This window comes from Dunckerocampus dactyliophorus, chromosome 2 (genome assembly GCF_027744805.1).
Source record: "Dunckerocampus dactyliophorus isolate RoL2022-P2 chromosome 2, RoL_Ddac_1.1, whole genome shotgun sequence".
In the NCBI taxonomy this organism is placed as follows: Eukaryota; Metazoa; Chordata; class Actinopteri; order Syngnathiformes; family Syngnathidae; genus Dunckerocampus; species Dunckerocampus dactyliophorus.
In genome coordinates, this window is record NC_072820.1 from 49,593,417 (window position 1) to 49,612,657 (window position 19,241).

General features: G+C 44.9%; 1 protein-coding gene across 1 annotated transcript in view; it reads left to right on the plus strand.

Annotated features, from left to right (window-relative positions):
* zswim5 (zinc finger, SWIM-type containing 5) overlaps positions 1-19,241 on the plus strand; it is a 55,649-nt gene that overhangs the window by 1,261 nt on the left and 35,147 nt on the right. The window lies entirely within an intron of this gene.

Sequence of the window (19,241 nt, forward strand, 5' to 3'; positions counted from 1 at the left end):
ATCCCGTCCTTTGCGTACGTTTGTCCAGACGCTTTCCGCACAAAAGGGTCCCGGTTGAAATGATCGATACGCGTCTCGCATTTCCAGCACTGCGGAGGATGTTTTCAAACAAAGGGCCATTCCGCAAATCTCCTTCCATTAGCGTCGTAGCCCCCCTCACACTGCCACAACACGAGCTCGTGCATAAGATCATACACTGTAAGGGGTTGAAACGGATGAATAGTCAAGAAAACACTACTGTAGTGTTTTTGCTGCTATTTTTTCACACTGGAGGTTGCGTGGTGTTTCAGTTAGTAGGTTTGCATGCACAGAAAAACAAATGTAAAACACCCTTTTTGAATATCGGATGAAGACACTATTCAATTAGAAGCCAGATTACTCAGTTCTGGAGGGGGCCTTCCCTGCATGCATCACTCACTGTTTACGTACTTAAAAAAAAATCTGGATTACTACACAAATTCAGTTGGGACCAGGTTTAAAAACGCATGCAAACAACTTAATTACAGTAGTCCGTGTTTGACTTTTTTAAGGATCGGATTAAAACACGTAGACTGGGGCTGGGCGATTAACTGAAAAATAACCGAAGCCGACATTAAGAGCTTCCAATTGACGTAAAATTGCCGTGTCGTTATTTCGGGGGCCGCCAGGGGACGCAAAGCTTCAAGGCTGCCGGAAGAAGTAAACAGACGTGACATTGCATAGAAACACGGAGGAAGAATCAAACCGCGGCACATTGGTAACGTCTGTGAAATCGACAGTTCAAAACGAGCAGCTTGTTCCCAAAAGGAATTCCGTGTCAGTTGTTTGGACACATTTTGGCTTCGAAGGGAATGAATTCATTGAAAGGAATTAACCGAAATCGAGGTTGGAGGTTCAATTAATTGTGATTTTTGACAAAATCGCCCAGCCCTAATGTAGACGACACGACACGCAAAAGATCCCTCTTGCATATAGTCGTAGCTGTTGCGTACTTCCTACGTTTCGTACGAAAACCAAACCAGTTTTTCTCATAGGACATAAAGTAAACCCGAAATTGCAGTTTTAGGTTGACCTAAATGTCGGTTTTGGTTATTTTTCAATTAATTGATTATTCGGTGAATCGAAACAGCACGCGTCAGATGAATCGACTGAGCAAATAGTCATTAGTCGCAGCCCCAGACTAATGTGTCTCTGTAAACATGCTGAATGAGCTTCAAACTTGAGTGCCTTTCGGATTGCTGTTTTTTTATTGCAACATTTTAAAACTGCCACTGATTTTGCGCCATTACAGTCCGAAACGTGAGTGCTGTGGATATGAAAGCCAGATTTACTTTTAGCGTCGTTTAGTGCCGTCTGCCTCGATCGCTTGTGCAAGCTTGCGAGATGTGATCTGTCGACGGCATCTTCATTAAACTGGTAATGTCAGGATCATTCTAGCTGGCTGATGATTGCCTGTAATCGGGCACCATATGCAAAGAATGTTGGCAAGGGCGCTTTAACTAGTGAGGAGGGACACTTCCGGCTACCATAAACACAACTGTGCACATTTAAGCTGCGAGGCATGTTGCTCTGCACAAGTGGTGTGGTAATGCAAAACATATGGCACACAACTGTTATGGAGATACCTTTTTTGTTTTTGTAAAAAACAAACAAACAAAAAAAACAGTGAAATCCCTTTGGGTGTCGACTGCAGTTGACATTTTAACGAACAAAAACAGTACGTACCCAAAAGCAAACACCTCCCGTCTCACCTGCCTCTCCACACACTGTTTGTCATCTCCCCCAAGGTCAGTCGCAACAGGTAGACACATGGTTTTGTCTCTCTGTCAACAAAACATGAGACCAGTTAAATAGTTGTGTGACACCCAGATAAGATTTGGCTTGCTCTTCAGTTTGTGGCCTGTGGGAACCAGTTGCTGTGGCATTTTTGCTGGCTCAACTCAGCAACGGAATGGTCTTGGTGCACTGCTTGGGTTAAGTAACTGAATTTAGCCCGTGCACTAAAGCCTGAAAAGGATCTTAAGTTGCACACCGAACTGAGTGACTCATTAAACGTGGCCGGACGTATTTTGCACGTTAGGTTGACTGGTGACTCTAAATTGTCCCTAATGTGAGCGTGACTGGTTGTTTGTCTATATGTGCCCTGCGATTGGCTGGCGACCAGTCCAGGGTGTACCCCGCCCAGTGAGACGAAATTGAATGAATGAATGAACATATTTTGCACAATTGGCCATGAGGCAAAGTCCAGTGTTATTGTTATAGTAAGTTGTTGACCTACGCTATAGTGTGCCGAGTTGCAGCTGGAGTACCCAGCATACCTTGCGGGCACTTTTGTCTGTAAACGTTAATGTGTTTGCTGTTAGCGCATAGTCGTCACTACCCACATAGAATTGTTGCTTTTACTGCTGTTTAATGACCATCTGTCTGTTTGCGCTGTGTTGGCAAGCTGGTTGTTGGCTATCGCTTGCAGATTGACGAGCATCTTCTGGATGGATATGTACACAGACAGCCCTATTATAATGTGCTTGTAAGAGGGTGAGCAGATAGCGCCAAATGTTTCTGTGGTGGTCCACATTTAACTGTGGCAGGCCATCACAAATAAATGAATATATGGGACGCCCTGGTTCACTTCCTGTATTTAACATGTTGACACTTACGTCGTGTTTTTGCAGTCTGATGAAGAGTTTGTTCACTTTCCGCATTTTAATATTACACACCTTTGTCTTCCTACATGGGTACATAATTTGTCAACAACGTAAATTGTGGAAGCGCTCTGTGGAGTGGGGGTTATCAGGAATGAGACAAAGCTAGACTAGACTAGACTAGGACGTTACCCCAGTGTGGATAGTACTCTGCACACTGTCACTCTGTGTTTTAAGAATTTGCATCGTTTCAACGCACACTGGCCACATGACAACAATCGGAGCCGTGTTTGAATGGATGGATGGTGACGGACTTTCAACTCTGCACGCCCCACACACACACACACACACACACACACACACACACACACACACACACACACACACACACAAGCAAAGTCCGTTGTATGTCAGCTTCTTTCAACGCTAATACTGTCAGATAGGAGGAATGTGAGGTCATCAACAACTCATCCAGCCCATGTGTTCATAATCTACGCTTAGCTCCGAGTCATAATTAGAATAATCAGAGCTAAGCGTGCTTATACATAACCGGCGCCCCCCCCCCAAAAAACACACCACATGTATGACCAGAAGCTCCCTTGCCAGACTTTGTAATAAAGTCCTCTCAGGGAGTGGGAGGAAGGGCTATAAGGGGAGGGAAAGCGGGGGGGTTCCTCAGCTTTGAGTCGCGCTTTAGGATTATTGGGTCATGCTTTGTTACCCAGCTGTAGAAAACCCCCTTGCTCACAGAGAAGTGGGCTCGGAATGATCTGTGTGTGTGTGTGTGTCTCTTCCACAGTTGTGGCGCTAGAATGTTGCATAAAGCTGTAAGCGGTCCCCGATGCCTCAGAAGCAACAGCGGCTCTGACAGAGTCAGGCACCAGAGTTGAACTGGATGCACCCGTCAGTCAGGGGTGCATTCAAGTGCTTCTCGAAGACCCAGAGCCAGGTAGCACACGTCTGTTTGGACCCAAGTCTAGTTCAAATCAACATAAAAAAATCAGGCTTGATCGTTAGACAAAATTGAAATTGTACAGAAATAACAACATTTCTTCACCCGGCCATGTGTGATGGGATCACAGATGCCCCCACCCAAGACCGCAGTGTGTCGTTTAGTAGGAGTAGGCGAGTGACAAATCCAGACCCTTTGGTGGCACACCAACCTGGACCGTACCATTTGGTGTAAACATTGCTTTAGGCTGAAGGACAACATTGGTCTCGTCTCGTACTGAGTCACAATGTCGCAGACATTTCCTGTAATTGGTCAACAGGGATTTTGGTTTCTCTTTCTCTTTGCAGATACTCTTTCTCTTTCAATTAAAATGGTGCTAAGCATGATATTTCTCCAGTATACGATACAGGACCTGTATGCCAATCACATCGGATCACGAAATCACCACCGTTTTTCCAGATATTACCGTTGTACAGGTGCTTGCTTGTTACGCAATGCCACTTGAGGCTGTGAGCACTGTTTGCACAACGTCCTTACACAGCCGCTGCCTCTATCCAGTTAGTAGCCATTATAAAAACTGCCCGTCCGCGTCCTGAGATAAAACAGAAAGCAAACACATTTTACTACTCCTGTCCTGCAGTCTGCACACGTCAACATTGTGTGTGCTTTCCTACGGCATTCGTGCTTTTACATTTGTAGGTGGGTGTGATCAATGGCGGCCTTGTCCTTGCACCTTTTGAAGCTGGCAGTTGCAGTTGTACCCGGTTATTGCACCGTCCCACACCTGTCTTTTATTAGTTCTGCGTGTACGTTTGAGTGCGCATTTGGCCGCTATCCACGTTTCAGGCAGGGGGAGGCCGGACTTAAAAGGAATGGATCATTTTTGATGTTGTGCGGTTGCGATTGTCAAATAAATGGTTGCTAATTGGGAAGAAAAAAGGGGGTAGGTGTAACAACATAGAGAGCAAAGCTTAGTGTCCATGTCCGTTATTTGGATTCTTGTCTGCAGATAAGCAATAATAATCTAGACTTTACCACCGGCCATAGTTTGGAGACATTCCAGCTTCCCTCATTTGACTGATGCCCAACCCTGTTTCTCGGTGCAAGTTAGCGAACGGCCTTTCTCCATTCAGCTGCTTCTATTGATTACTTGATGGTTGGATAGAACTCATTCAAGCACAACTTCAGTCCCGGTCTCTCATTTGTCTCTCCTCACCAGCTCCAGGCATTTTGCAGAGAAATCCTCAAAGCTTAAATGTCCGGGATATTTTTTTGGGGGAAGTGTCCTCTTTGGGGAAAGAATGCTAAATGGGGTTCGGTTTGCAAATAGACCAGTGGACACCAACACGGCTCACTCATTAGCAAACATTCCTTCCGTTTCTGCTGCCATCATTCATTTGATTCATTATCTCTGTGGCTGTTTTCCACTTTTTCTTTTGAATACAGTGAATGTGATCCACTTGGTAATGGGGAGCAGTTTGCCGTGGACAGATCATCATCGCTCTTCTATGCACACATGCAGTTGTATTGAGCGGTTGTCTCCCAATGTGCTTCCACTGGATCCTCAGCACTCACAACAATAGCGCTACTATTAGAGCCAGGGCATTATGTGTGAAGCATCCATTACGGCCGCATTACAAACTATTTCCATACATTTGGCTGACTTTGATCCAAGGAAATGGTCATCAGAAACCATCATGCACTTCCTTTTTGCGAGTGCACGCGTCTTGATGAAAACATTGTGTCGGTACGCTATTCATCAGCCACGTCCTCTTCAAAGCAGTCCATCTTTTCTAGGCAGAGTGGATCTCATCCGGTCGGCTCGGCCTGTTCGCGTCAATCTTTTGCTTTCAAGGAAAAGTAGACCTGTTTTTTGGGGTCATTTTGGCCGTCATCCACAATCCTTATGTGAGAGAAAACACACATGCCTTTCACTTTTCTGTACGTTAAATAATGCGGAGATAAAAAGAGACAGGTAATTAATCAGGGGTGGGAACCTCTGGCCACCTCAGGATTCTATGCGATTACGATTCAGATAGTCGGGCAGTTTTTATATATAATTTCTTTTTACTCACCGTGTACTACTAAAACAAAGCATATTTTAATGACCCGCAATGAAAACAAAACATGAAACAGTTGAATTTACTTCCGTTATCTTTTAATAACTGGAAGGTTACATCTACCGACATATTTCCCATTGCACGCAGCCAGCAGGAAAAGTCAAGCAGCATGTAGAAAATGAACACACTTCAGCATATTCTGAGTAAACAACATAAAGCAAAAAATCTGCCGTTATTCACGAATAAATGACAGACTTCTGAATTCAAACTGAAATTCTGAGCATAGAATCTCTGACAAAATAGTATTTTTGCTGCATAGCAAAGTCAAAAACAGCTTTCATACAAAATATAGATTTCATACAAGAATAATGCTTGCAGACGTCAGTCTTATTAGGAATAACCAAAAAAACGAGGCTGCCCTTATTCACAGTCGCAGTGTCAGTTAAATAACGTTGCGATGGGACCTTGTATCTGGGTTCCAAAGTGCGCAACAACGCACCAAAGCCCTGCTTCTCAACAACCGAATACGGACGCAAATCTTTGGCAATAAAAGCGTTTCAAGCAGAAACGCTCTTCCGAGTTGGGTGGAAAATGAGTTATCACCTGCTGGATGGTTCTGTGGTCAGCAGTATTTTCAGCTGATGTTTTTCCTCCTGGTTCGGGTGGAAACGTGCTATGTGCTTTCTCACATTTGTCGTGTTCCCAAAATATTTGACTCTTGGATGCCAAAGCTTACATATTGTCCATTTCGTTTTTACCTTCAACTGCGTGAAAACCAAAGTGCTTCCAGACGCTTGCTTTAAATCCAGCGGGTGCGAGTCAGTTTACGCTCGGCCATTCTGGTAGCGACTTACACTTCGGTGCAGCACCATGAACAGTCTGGGCAGCACTTCCGCTTTCCGTCTTTTTGTTCTGTTAGCACAAATTATTGACATTTATGAATCGATTAATAATGGTCAATGTCGGCATCGCGATGCATCTCAGAATCGATTATTTCCCCCACCCCTACAATTAATGCACGTAATGGGACACACCTATTCCGCCTACAAAACCCGCTAATAAAACACCTCCAACAAGGCTTTATCGTTTTATAGCAACAGGCACATTCACCATGTCATGAAGACGGACACTATTTTGCCATACTTTGGTCATTTTAGCCATTTCCACACCGTCCTTCCTGGGTGCATTGATTTCACACAGCAACATAGAAAGGAACGCTACACCTAGCATAAAAACAAAAACACAGCAGCAGTGGCCGGAGCTACAATATGCAGCCATATCGCGTCAGTAGTGGCCTGACACGTTGTGAGCGCGGCGGGGCGAGTGTGTGTTGAAGCTAGCTGGTGAAGTGTGGCAAGGTGTTACTACGCCATTAAAGTAGTTCTTCAGCACAACAGTGTTCCATCTATCCATCTTCTATGCCGCTTATCCTCACTAGGATATGCTGGAGCCTATCCCAGCTGACTTCGGGCGAGAGGCGGGGTACACCCCGAACTGGTCGCCAGCCGAGACGTGTATTCATGTCTCGCATAAAGATTGTGGATGATGGGCAAAATTCCCCCCAAAAATGCACTTTTCTTTTAGTTTCGTGGAAAATATTTAGGACCAAAATTCCTTAAACTGTGGTTGGCTGGCAACCAGTCCCAGGTTTACCTTGTGTCTCGTCCAAAATAAACTAGGATAGGCTCCAGCATGCCTTGCGAGGACAAGCGGCATAGAGAATGAATGAATGAATGAATGAAAATGCCTTATAATTCTAACATTTAAAGACCATGTCTCCGATGATGATGGTTCACTCAGTGCCTGAAACATTTTGTAATTTTTATTCATGCCTTTTTATTTCCAGCTCTTGAAGAGACTTAACCACTCCATTTTTCTTAGGATGGGTTTTCAATGTCAGCGGGATCGTATGTCCTTTCTGCCGAGATGTTTGCAGACAGCTGCATGCATGAATGAATGATTAAGACCGAAACATTTACAGCGGCCTCTTAATTCATCACACAATTCCAATTCTTCTATTTAGTTCACCCTTCTGAGTCTGCGGTTGTTTTTAGCGTTTTTATGTGCTTTGGTGTCTGACAAAGTCGTGAACAAATTCAGCAAATAGCAAGCATATTTGTAGTCAAATAGTTATTAGAATAATTTACCTTCAAAGCCAGGCAAGGCCTCGGGCAGTGCACCACAAATAATGGACTCATTCTAGAAATAAATGTTTTTGTCCACCTCAAGAAAGCCGACTACAAACATCATGGATTGTCAGGCCCTGTGTTGGCCTTTCAAAGCCGTGATGTGTGTCTTTGCGTCTGTTGGCCTCTTTATGGCACAGCTCACCTTCTCCCCTCTCCCTCTGCAACCAAACGGCTGTTCATGCTTTGACAAGGCAATGACAAAACCACGCTGAACATTATTGATCTGCCCATTTGCACCCTTTAGGTAGGCAGTTTGAAGTCTGCACTTTTTCGAGGTGGGTCATCTTGCTACGCCACCTATTCCGCTGCCCCTGCATTTCCCGCGCACGCTAGGTCAAAGAGCCATAGGAGTTGAGCCAATATTTCCATTACAGTGTGCCTCAGTTTAGTTGCGTTTCGTTTAGCGGAACTCGGAAAGCACTGCCTACCTCGTCAATATTTTGCAGCCTTCTTTTGGGGTACCAGCTAAAGTGGTTCACTATGGTTCCACAGTGGAAGCGAGTCACTGCCGACTGGTCGACAGGGAGAATTACGCTGTGTGAAGTCACACTATTTCCAAAGCTGACAAAGCTGTTGCGATCCTGCCTACGCACCCGTGGTTTAAGAGGAGGATGTTACATGCTAGCAGATAACCGGTACATACAGGTACAAGTGGCTAACTTGACAAATGACTTATCCTACTTGCCTGTCTACTTTTACTACAAAGTTCCATAGATGGCAATCCCAAGTAAAGGCTTCTTACGGAGAGGATTAGGTAGATTCTTTGACAGAGTACAGCGGAACATCCGTATTTGTCACTAATCCATTCCAAAAGGTCTGGCGAAGACCGTAATGTATGAAAAGCGAAGCAGTTCTTTCTTGAATTCAGTCATGTTTCTCACATTATTTATCAAAGTTCTTGCACTTGCCTCGCCATCGGTTGTTTTGTAGCCATAGTTAAAAAAAGCATGTGCAAGCCGCCTATTTTCAGCCAGCCCCACGCTGGGCTCGAACACAGGACCTTCGGAAATGGGTCGAGTTGAGAGCGCTGACTGTTGGGCCAAAAGCCCGGAGTGTCAACCGATCGTTCAGCGCAGTTCTTAAGGCCGAGGGAGTGAAGTTTAACTAAAGTACACTTGCGCAGCCACACTGGCTGGCATCCGTTACACATGCAAAACACCCGTGTTCGTTCTTTGAACATAAAACTCCCACACACGCGATAAAGACGGTTAAAGGATAACCTGCCCGGAATGGTGCTATCATTCTTCACAGAGGCACCATCACGTGGATGCCTTGTTTGGACAACGTTTGCTCGTATGATAACCAAGACAGTGTACACAAACCGAGACATATTTTTGTGGAAAACCCAATCCTACCACAACCGGGGGCATATGAAAACCGCGGTTCCCAATCTTCTTCTTCTGTTGTGAATGTTATGTTGTTAGGGGCTACACCGTTGGTGCATTTGCAGAAAGTCCACTCTGGTGATCAATCAAAAAGTGGACATGCAAAAGGAATTTGGATTCCAGTCGAACAGAGAACTAGACAAAAGGTGTTAGCATGCATCTGTAGAAAGCTAGTTTCGGTTTACGGCCCTGTCCACATGGAAACGTTCCTGGGATTTTTATTTTTCCAACTGTGCCGGATTAGTAAACAGTTGCATTCAGACGGGAAGGGACCACTGGATGAACAGGATGTAAACACAAGGCACGCCTACGTGTGGCAACGGAACCACGCAACACACCAAACTACAGAAGAAGAAAGAACGCAGGAAAATAAGTTTGTCATCTTCCGCTTGTTTAGACTGACGACGAAGCGGAATTGTCACGTGAGGGCGACGCGGCGGTGACGTCGTCGTTTTCAGGCACGCGCGGATTGGTTGTTGACACGGCAACGACAAGGTGGCGTATTCAGTTTTTCCCCACGCCGGAAGCCGTTTTAAAAATATGCCGTTTCAGGGCACCCAGAACGCCCAAGAGGCTGAAACAATAAAATACTTTTGCTGTTTTGACCTGAAAACATTTCCGTGTGGACACCCCCTCAAAGGGTCCCTGACATGATTCATCCACTTTGCCTGAATATGTTCTACATTGTTTGTAATTATGTTCTCCATGATACAGTATATATGTGCATGCCTAGAAAAATATATACAATATAATTAAATTAGATATTAAATTAGACATTTATTTTGTAGAAAGGTTTACTTTTATTTTGTAGACAGTAAAGTAAAAATTTATAGACATTTTTTTTGACAGGCTTTGTCTTGTTATTCAACGTATCAGCTTTTTCTCATTGTGCCTTTTGTTTGATGTCTACCGTTTTTGCTGTTTTTTTAATGTTATTTTGTTTCTGCAGTGATGCGGGGCCGCGGATGGCCCCCCAGCCGTACTTTGGCCGCCCCTACGTTGTGGGTCGGACTTGTGGCAAACTTCAACTCGGCTTGTTGGCTCAGCGCCGCGGGCGAGCGGCGGTGAGGAGAGAGAGAGACTGGTCAATGACGAGCTGCAGCTGGAAGATTGTTTTTGTCGGATTCGTGCCTTCATTTTGAGGTGGCAAAGGCAGATTTTGAGTACAATTAACATGCAACAACTCCTGTTGTGAGCTCTGTCACTCCCTCTCTCCCTCTCGCTCGACCCTTCTGCACGTTGCCCGCTCAACCTTTGCTAGCTCGGCAAGGGGGGCCGGTGTACTAGTATCTCCGGCCAGGTCTTGGCTGGAGCTGCCTGGGGGGCGGCAAGGCATACGGGGGTGTTCAGTGGTCAGAATGCGTGCATGTTGGTCACTCTGTGGAAGGGGAGGGCACTAATGTAGTAATACTTTTGTTTTTAACATTATTGCGATCGATCTGCAAAGTCCCAAAGATCAACTAGTAGCTCGTAATCAATGGGTTGGTGAACCCCTGCTTTACAGCCTTGTTGCTATCATGGAATAGTGTTTAGGAGACATTATGTAAACGGCATGACTTACTCTGGTCTGTGGCAACTTTGACGTTGTTCTTCTAGTCTTTTTTTTTGTTGTGCAGAATAGCATCCTTTTTCAAAATGCATTTATACTGTACTTTGAAGCCAAATGCTTCTTGTAAAGGTGTTCCTTTACAGGAAGGAACAGAACTCAGGCAGAACTCAGGGCGGGCGTCTATCTGTCTCTCATTCTCTGTACTTACCTCATCCATTTTTGTCCATTTTGTCATCCATTTTCCTTTTTGGAAAAGAAAAACTTAGTATTGCTCGGATCCTGTGAACATCCAGCAGCAACAAAACATTTTGGCATGACTACTATTTTCATGAAAAATATGCTGAACCAAGTCCACCATCTCCCCGGAGAAGCGTGTGTTTACTCTGTGTTGGCGGAGAGGTGTCACCCCGATGACGTCGCTTCCGAGACTGAACTGCGAAAGCTAGCTCATCATGGCTGGCGCCATCAACTACAAATGCAAGTTTTGCAAATTTACTGTTTACCCATTACATATTTAAGCAAAGTTGATAAATCATGTCAGGGACCCTTTAATGCCATAGTTTGGGTTTTTCTTTGGTGCATGTCAGCTAAGCTGCTGGGTCAGGGTGCTCTTCAGCCAACTGGGAAGCAGAAACATGTCGTGAATGTTGAAGCCTCCTCAGCACTTGTGACTTGACACACCTCTTTTAGTTTTGTCTCATTTCAGCGCCTTTCTGCCTTGGTGTGTGTGAGTGTTCAGCCTCTTTCACGCTCTGCCTGCTAATAACAGACACTCATTGAGGCTTTCTTTAGTGGTTGGCCTTACTGCAGCCCATTAGGCCGCAGTCTCACCGAGAAATGAACGGTGGGAAGACTGGAGAGTGAAGCACATGAGGGGGTAATTAAAAAAAAAAAAAGAAGTGAGGGGATTGGTGAGAAATGAGCGTGGAGAGAAATGGAGAGGAAAGAGGTGTGAAGGGAGGAGGCGGAGGAAGAGCTAAAAGGCAAATGTAGAAGTACACAAGCAACCTGTCACCTCTGGCTGCAGCCTTCCGTCTTCACACAGACACGGCCGTCACAAAAAAAAAGCCAAAGGCTAGGGAGGGACCTCATTAGACTCTCAGCAGTCCATCACACAAATGGAGGGGAAAGGGGGAGGGTGATGTTTTACAGTGGGGGGATGGGGATGCCCCCAGAAAAGGAGTCAAGAGACGAATTGATAGGAGCAGTCAAGTGCAGTAACCCCAACCAACACCCACTCCCCCACAACATGATTAATGTGGTCAACAGCCATGAGGATCAGTCTGGTCGAGATCTCCAACCCTCTTACACACACACACACACACACACACACACACACACACACAGTTGCCCTCCTTCATTTCTAGCGCTTGTGTGTCCATTCCAGATCCCTCTATTCAGACGACAGCCACCCCCCACCCCCCCACCACGCTCCTCGCACCCAAACAATGCTGATGGAGACACACAGTTCTCATGCTCACTTTAGGACGTCGACGCCGAGCACCACAATGTCTGCAATGCATGGCCATGCTTTTGCATTGAGAAGAAATGATTTGGGGTCTTCCCTTCCAATTGTGCCCGTAGTTGAAGCGTTCAGTTCCAGCTGCATCTGAACATCTAACCTTTTGTATGATGGCCTCACTACGTTTAAAGCCAACACCCCTCAGCTGCTGTAGCATCCTTTTTAGAAACCCTTCCTGCTCTCCAAAGTAAACCATCATCTAAATGTTCCGTGAGTGTGGATCGAGAGCTTGCACCACACCAGGGTGTCCAAACTTTTGTCCGGCGAGGACCACATAGTGAAAAAGGACAGGATGCAACTTTGCCACGTTTGTTATTTAGTAAATAGAGGCTAAGATGTTGTATATATTTCAAGACAAAAACTGTTTTGTCGTACAGGTGACAAAAATCAGCTTTGTCATGAAGGTGAAAAAGCATATTATTAATATCAGCTTCACTCTTGGCTCTTTTTGGCCTCATTTTTGCTGTTGTTTTAACTTTCCAAATACTTTCTTCTTAAATAATCTTCGGAAATTTACTTCTCGTAGTATTCTGACTTTTTCCCCAACTTCATTTTCCCCAAAAAATAAATGCAACTTTACTTTTACTTTTTCATAATATTGCAACTTTAAAAAATATGGTATTTTTTGCTTTAATATTTAAACTCCAAGCTACTAAAATTGCATTATTTTTCCTCAGAATATTCCGAATTTATTCTTGAATTGTCTTTTTTTTTTTTTTTTTTTTTTTTTTTTTTTTTTACATTTTTTCTGTCATTAGAAAGTGATTTTTTTCCCCTCTCTTATTTTGACTTGATGGCAGCTGTTTTTATTTCAATTTCTGCGTTTTTTTCAACTTCCTTCTTTTAATCAACTTTAATCATAACATATGTTGACTTTATTTTCATAACATTATAACATTTTACAAAAATTACAACTTCATTTAGTTTTATTCCTTATTATATTAAGACTTTAAAAAACATTTTTTCTCTACTGTTGCAACTGCTGCTAAAATGTTATTTGCCCTGGTAATATTACCGTGTTATTCTGTTAAAATACAACTTTTTCTCATTAGCTTACATATTTTTTCTCTTAATGTTTTGCCTTTATTCTTGTAAAATTACTGCTGATTTGTCTGTTTTTGCGGGCCAATTAACCCGCCCCCCCCCAAAAAAACAGCCATGGGCGTCCCTGCTCTAGACGACCAACGTAACAGCGACTGAATATGAACAAAAATACGTAAACAAAAGCTGCTTTTAATAATACTCCACCTGGTTGGCCGTGCAAAATATGTTTGGACATTTGCGTAATTGGATAGTTCAACTGCCAACTAAGCAACATAAGCAAAAAATATAACCGCACCACACGGTCAATGCAGCTATCCAATTGAAGGCTTTCATAATAATATAGATGAGATAATATATGCCTTTATTACAGATGCCAAACAATCTTATTTGATACAATTAGTGTACAATGCATGAATATTGGTGTGAGGCGAGTATGCGGGCGTCTGCTGTATGCATGATTTCGCAAATGTTCATCAGCATGCAAAAGCTCAAAAGGCCCGCCCTTCTTCCGTATGACACTTTCACTTCCTTCTCCAATACACACATTGCCAGCGGTGTTTGCGTTGTCACTTTTAAACTAGCTGTGCAAAATAGGCCAGATTGTTCATGTTGGTATTTACTTGCTGGCTTAAAGTCGCTTGAGAGGAAGTCATTTCGAAAACAAGACAACTGACTTTAAGTTACCTGCCTGTGAGAATCCCTGTTCCTCTCTTGCATGCACCTGCAAACACCAGATTCCTTCTCTGTATTCTTTCTGTTTAGATTTTAAAGTCAAATGAATGCCTACCTACTTCCATGTTTGCCTTGAAAGGGAAGCATCTGGTATGCTAAGCATTTTTTCTGCAACTGTGGCAGAAAGTAAATCTGTGTGTGTGTGTGTGTGTGTGTGTGTGTGTGTGTGTGTGTGTGTGTGTGTGTGTGTGTGTGTGTGTGTGTGTGTGTGTGAGAGAGAGAGAGAGAGAGAGAGAGTTCAAAGATGTCTTTATTATCAGTAGGATGAAACACTGCGGCTGTAACAATGGGATTAAAGCTATGGGTATGAGAGAAGCAATTAAATGCTATCTTATCTGCTCTGCTTCTAACACCAAAAAGCAGTTTGATTTAATTTTCCCCCCCACTTTTCCGGCATTTGCAGCTCCCCAGAAGACATGTCTGATGAATGGGTGGGACAAGAGCATCCTTTCAATATGATATTGTATTTGCACGCTGTCAAGCAAGCCTGCCAACGCAACAGGTGACGCTGTAGTATAACCCCCCCACACTCAGGATATTCTAGACAATCCAGAGCAACGGCAGAAAAGGCGACATAAATATTTTGGCATAAGGACTGATAGATAATAGGCTTAAAAAATGTTGAAGGTTGCTGGTCCGATCCCAAGTCCTCCCGTGACCATGTTGAAGCATCCTCTGGCAAGAGGCTGAACCCCAGGTGCTCCTGATGCTCTGTGATTAGAAAACAATCAAATGGGGCCAATGGGGTGGAGTGGCTCAGGTGGTGAAGTGGTTGACTCCCAACCTGAAGGTTGCTGGTTTGATCCTCACTCCTCCCGTGACCATGTCGGAGTATCCTTGGGCAAAATATTGAACCTTCAGTTGCTCCTGATGCTGTGTGATTATAAAACCATCAAAACGGAGCTAATGGGGTGGAATGGCTCAGGTGGAGGAGTGGTTGTCTCCCAACCCGAAGGTCGCTGGTTCGATCCTCAGCCCTCCCGAACCCCGGGTTGCACCTGATGCTGTGTGATGATGAAACAATCTAATGGGGCGGCATGGCTCAGTTGACCCATTATTATCCGATATCGGTATAACATATGATGGATTAGTGAGAATCCAGTCTTTTTTTTCCCAAAATAACCCTTTCACGTCATGCTTTTTACCTTGGGTGGATTCCAGAGATTCTTAAGGTCCATGGGTAACATCTGCCCAGTGGCCTGTCCGCCATGAGTGCGGGTTGAAGGGATTTCATCACCCAAAAAAACCCCAAATATTACACAGAAACAACGTGGCTGGCTACTACATGACCTAGATAGTTGTTACAATGAATGCACACGCACATGAACACCACGCACTTTGTTGATATGATCTCTATATAGCATGTGCACAATAAAATGGTAACAACCCCAACTAGCTGACCCAGGCCTCCTAGCCTTGGGGGTTTCCAAGCTATTTAAGCGTTGCTTTTGTTGCAAGGGTCTATAGCTTCAGCCTGGCACACCTTTTAACTTACAAAGACTATTTCAGTTGGAAGCCAGTGGTTACTGAGGCCCGGGGGGCGGGGGGGCTCCTGTCTGTGTTTCATTGTGGGAAAACTAGAAGACTATGATCAGACCCCTCCTCAATTGTCCAGCTCCTGTTCTCTTCTTTCCTGCCCCCACCCCCTCTACCTTTTCAGTTCACTCGAAACTAATTTCAATCAAAATGACCTTAATTCTTGCCTTGCTGTGTTGTCCAGTTTGTCTTCCTTGGAGGTTCTTCTTCTATTTGAATCAACCCCTGCAAATAAATAAAAGGAGCCTACTGCGGTGCTGTAATGTATGCTAGTTAGGAGAGCATTGGCCAGGCCGACACGCTGTATTGAATCGCAGAGAGGTAAACTTTTCAGACCGTTGCCAGGTGACGGATGGACGGCAAGGAGCAAGAGTAGAGCTCAAGACCGCTTTTATTATCAAAGACCACAAAGCCTCCAAAGAGTCATTTTTCTCAAAAGTCAAGCAAGGCCATGAAAGGCTTGCTTGGACCAGCTCACTGCCGCTGGTTTCTGTTCCTTTGCTATTTTGGCAAATGTACCACAGGGACGCGATACAAAGCTCACTCACAACCGATGCGCTGACTTGCCTTCGTGCAGGGCAGCCGCAGAGCATTCTGCACCATCTTTCCAAGGTTTATTCATTAATTCATTTCTTATTGGGACAGAGATAACAGGTTTAGTGCTCCAAGCACCCAGGAGTCAGCAGGGAGGGAGCCTTTAACACTCCTCAGTCTCGCAGACAATAGCTGCATTTGTGCCAGTGTTGTATGACTTTGTGCTTGTGTCCTTGCCAGATGGGACCAGTGCTTCTTTCAGCTAAGAAAAGCAGCACCAACACACACACACACACACACACACACACACACACACACACACCGCATTCTTCTGCGCTCATGCTCCTTCTTGTGTCCAATTCTCCGCTTCATTTCATGTGTAAAATATGACATATAGTGACTAAAAATGCAAGAACTCTATCCAGGAACTGAGTAGTACGGAACAAGCAAGGCTGGCAGCCTGCAGCATCATTTGCCACTTTTAATATCTGGATGTCATGGGTTCATTTCATGACCTTGGGCTTAGTGACGGTGCTTCACTCTCTCTCCTCAATGCAGAGGAGCAGCGCTTCTACTCCCGAGTTTCCCCCGGATGACGGTGCTTCTCACCTCATCTCCGGCCACCTTCCAGAGGAAACTCATTTCGGCCACTTGTACCCGCGATTTTGTCCTCTTAGTCACTACCGAAAGCTCATGACCGTGGCTCCATGAAGGTAAAACCCTACGAAAGGCGGGGATCGCTATCTTCCACAATGGAAATATTATTTATAACTCAAGATGACACTGGAAATAACGCATAAAGTCAAGAGAATTGCAGAAAGTGTTTTATCTGCGCTCTTCGTTCTGAATCGTTTTTGTTTTATGGAGTAATTGATGAAACTTGATGTCATGATCTTAGAATGCTTTTATGCAACGATTTTATGAAGTGATTTTACCCTTCTTTTCCGTGAAGCACTTTGAATTTTACCTTGTGTATGAATTGCGCTCTAAAAAGAAACTTGCCTTGCCTAATATCGCAGTACAGAAGTGATGTCCCGAGCGTGAACGTTCAGTGTGAGCGCAGGCCAGTGAAAGTGTCAGGGAGTGATCTTCACCAACGTACATCTTCTTGTCTTTACCATAACGACTTCTTCACTTTCGGACTGTTCCATTGTTTCCTCTCAGCCTCCCTCTATGCTTCCCCTTCTCACTGTGGCTGAGAACAAGCATGCGTCCAAGGAATGCAAACACATACACATTCCTACACATGCACACACACATACCCTGTGCCCTGCCAGCTTTGCGGGTCATTGTGTTTGGCACGTGGCCACTATCTTCCTTAGTTACACACAAACGCGCACACAAATCACACACTCGCCCCCTGCCTGACTCCTGCCTTGGCAGACAGCTCCTGCTGAGTAAGGCGGCCAGCACTCTCCCTCCCTCCCCGCTGTACTCTCACTCTCCTCCTGTCTTTTTTTGCTACTGGTTTTGCACGCAGACCTTCTCGTCATCTCATCTCTTTGTCTACACGGTGCTTTCGTTTCACCTCCCTGCCGCCACCCCCAGTCCAACGTATTCAATTTGAACGGGACCTGCCGAGACGCTCCTTTTCTCAGCCGGTCCCGCAACGCCAGCGACTGTCACATCAAATCCCTCAAAAGGTTTGTCCTCGTCAGCCTATTGCTAAGATACGCTGCGTTCATTTCAGCCTGCTGTGAAGATTTAGCTGATGCTATTAGTCATAGCGCCTTCTTCTCCACTGCAGAAACTCTTCTCATTTACTAGGAGTTTGCGAAACCGTGAAGCCTTCCATGAACAGGCGAATCGCTGCGACGTTTGCGGACTCTGCATCGGTCCGTTGTGGTGAAGAGGGAGCTGAGCTGAAAGGCAAAGCTCTCGATTTACCAGTAGATCTACACTCCTACCTTCACCTATGGTCATGAGCTTTGGGCAGTGACCAAAAGGACAAGGTAGCGGCTACAAGCGACCGAAATGAGTTTTCTCTGTCGGGTGGTTGGGCTCTTCCGTAGAGATAAGGTGAGAAGCGGAGTAGGACACTTTGTGAGAAACTATGTCTCTAAAGTGGCCTGGGAACGCCTCGGGATCTGCTGGGAGGAGCTGGGCGAAGTCGCCAGGGAGAGGGAAGTCTGGGCTTCCTTGCTTACGCTGCTGCCCCCACGACCCGACCTCGGATATGCGGTAGAAGATGGATGGATGGCGACGTGTTTCCAACAAAACAATCCGGGTAAAACGGTTTCCTCTTTGCCCAAACTTTCCTTGAAAAAGTACCGAACAGTGAGGCGGCTCTTTTCAAAAGCAAAAGAAGCTAAGCCACGTGAACTGGATGGACGACTCCTTTCAGTGTCTTTGTCAAGGACGATTTATTGACTGAATCTGTGGCAGACTAGCCTACAAACCCGTGGATCTGAATGTGCACGATTCCGGTTCCGATTCCTCGTTGTGCTCCCAGTTTGTAATGACTCTCGATTCCGATGGTTTGAAGAGAAAGGGTCATAAACGTTTGGGTGGTTTAAATGAGGGTGCCAACCACATTTCTTTTTGGATGAAATGTCTGAACTTCCCCAGGCACGAAACAACACCTGTCGTATTTAGTATTTTGTATGTGGTGGGTTCTGTCACACGTCAAGTGTTTCATTCACAACCTCAAGCAACTCAGAAACTTCTAGTCCACTTGGCAGCACTCGTTGCTCGCTACGCCCTGTTGCCAGCAAAGTTACGCCTTCAAAATCAAAGCACACCTGTAAAATAACCCGCTTACGCCACAAAACCCCCCTAAGTCAATGACCTGATGATCTATTGTGCTCAATGCTATTGTTAAATTATGTTTAAAAACAGACACCAACTACAAAGCTTCATTTCACTTGTCCACACGCACACAAATTGGACGATAACGACGCTGATGCTGAAGTGGAGGCACAAACTACAGATTAACAATGCTGTTTTTTTGGTTTTTTTGAAGTTCCTGGAAAAGAGCACCCGTCTTTATGTTCCAGCTGGCTGCAATGTCTCAACGACTCAGAATTTGAGGTGTGGCATCAGGGATTGTGTAGCTGCATTGAGCCTGGAGCTACAGATGCAGTTCTACCAAGCTGTGTCCTGTTCAGCCGGGTTTAC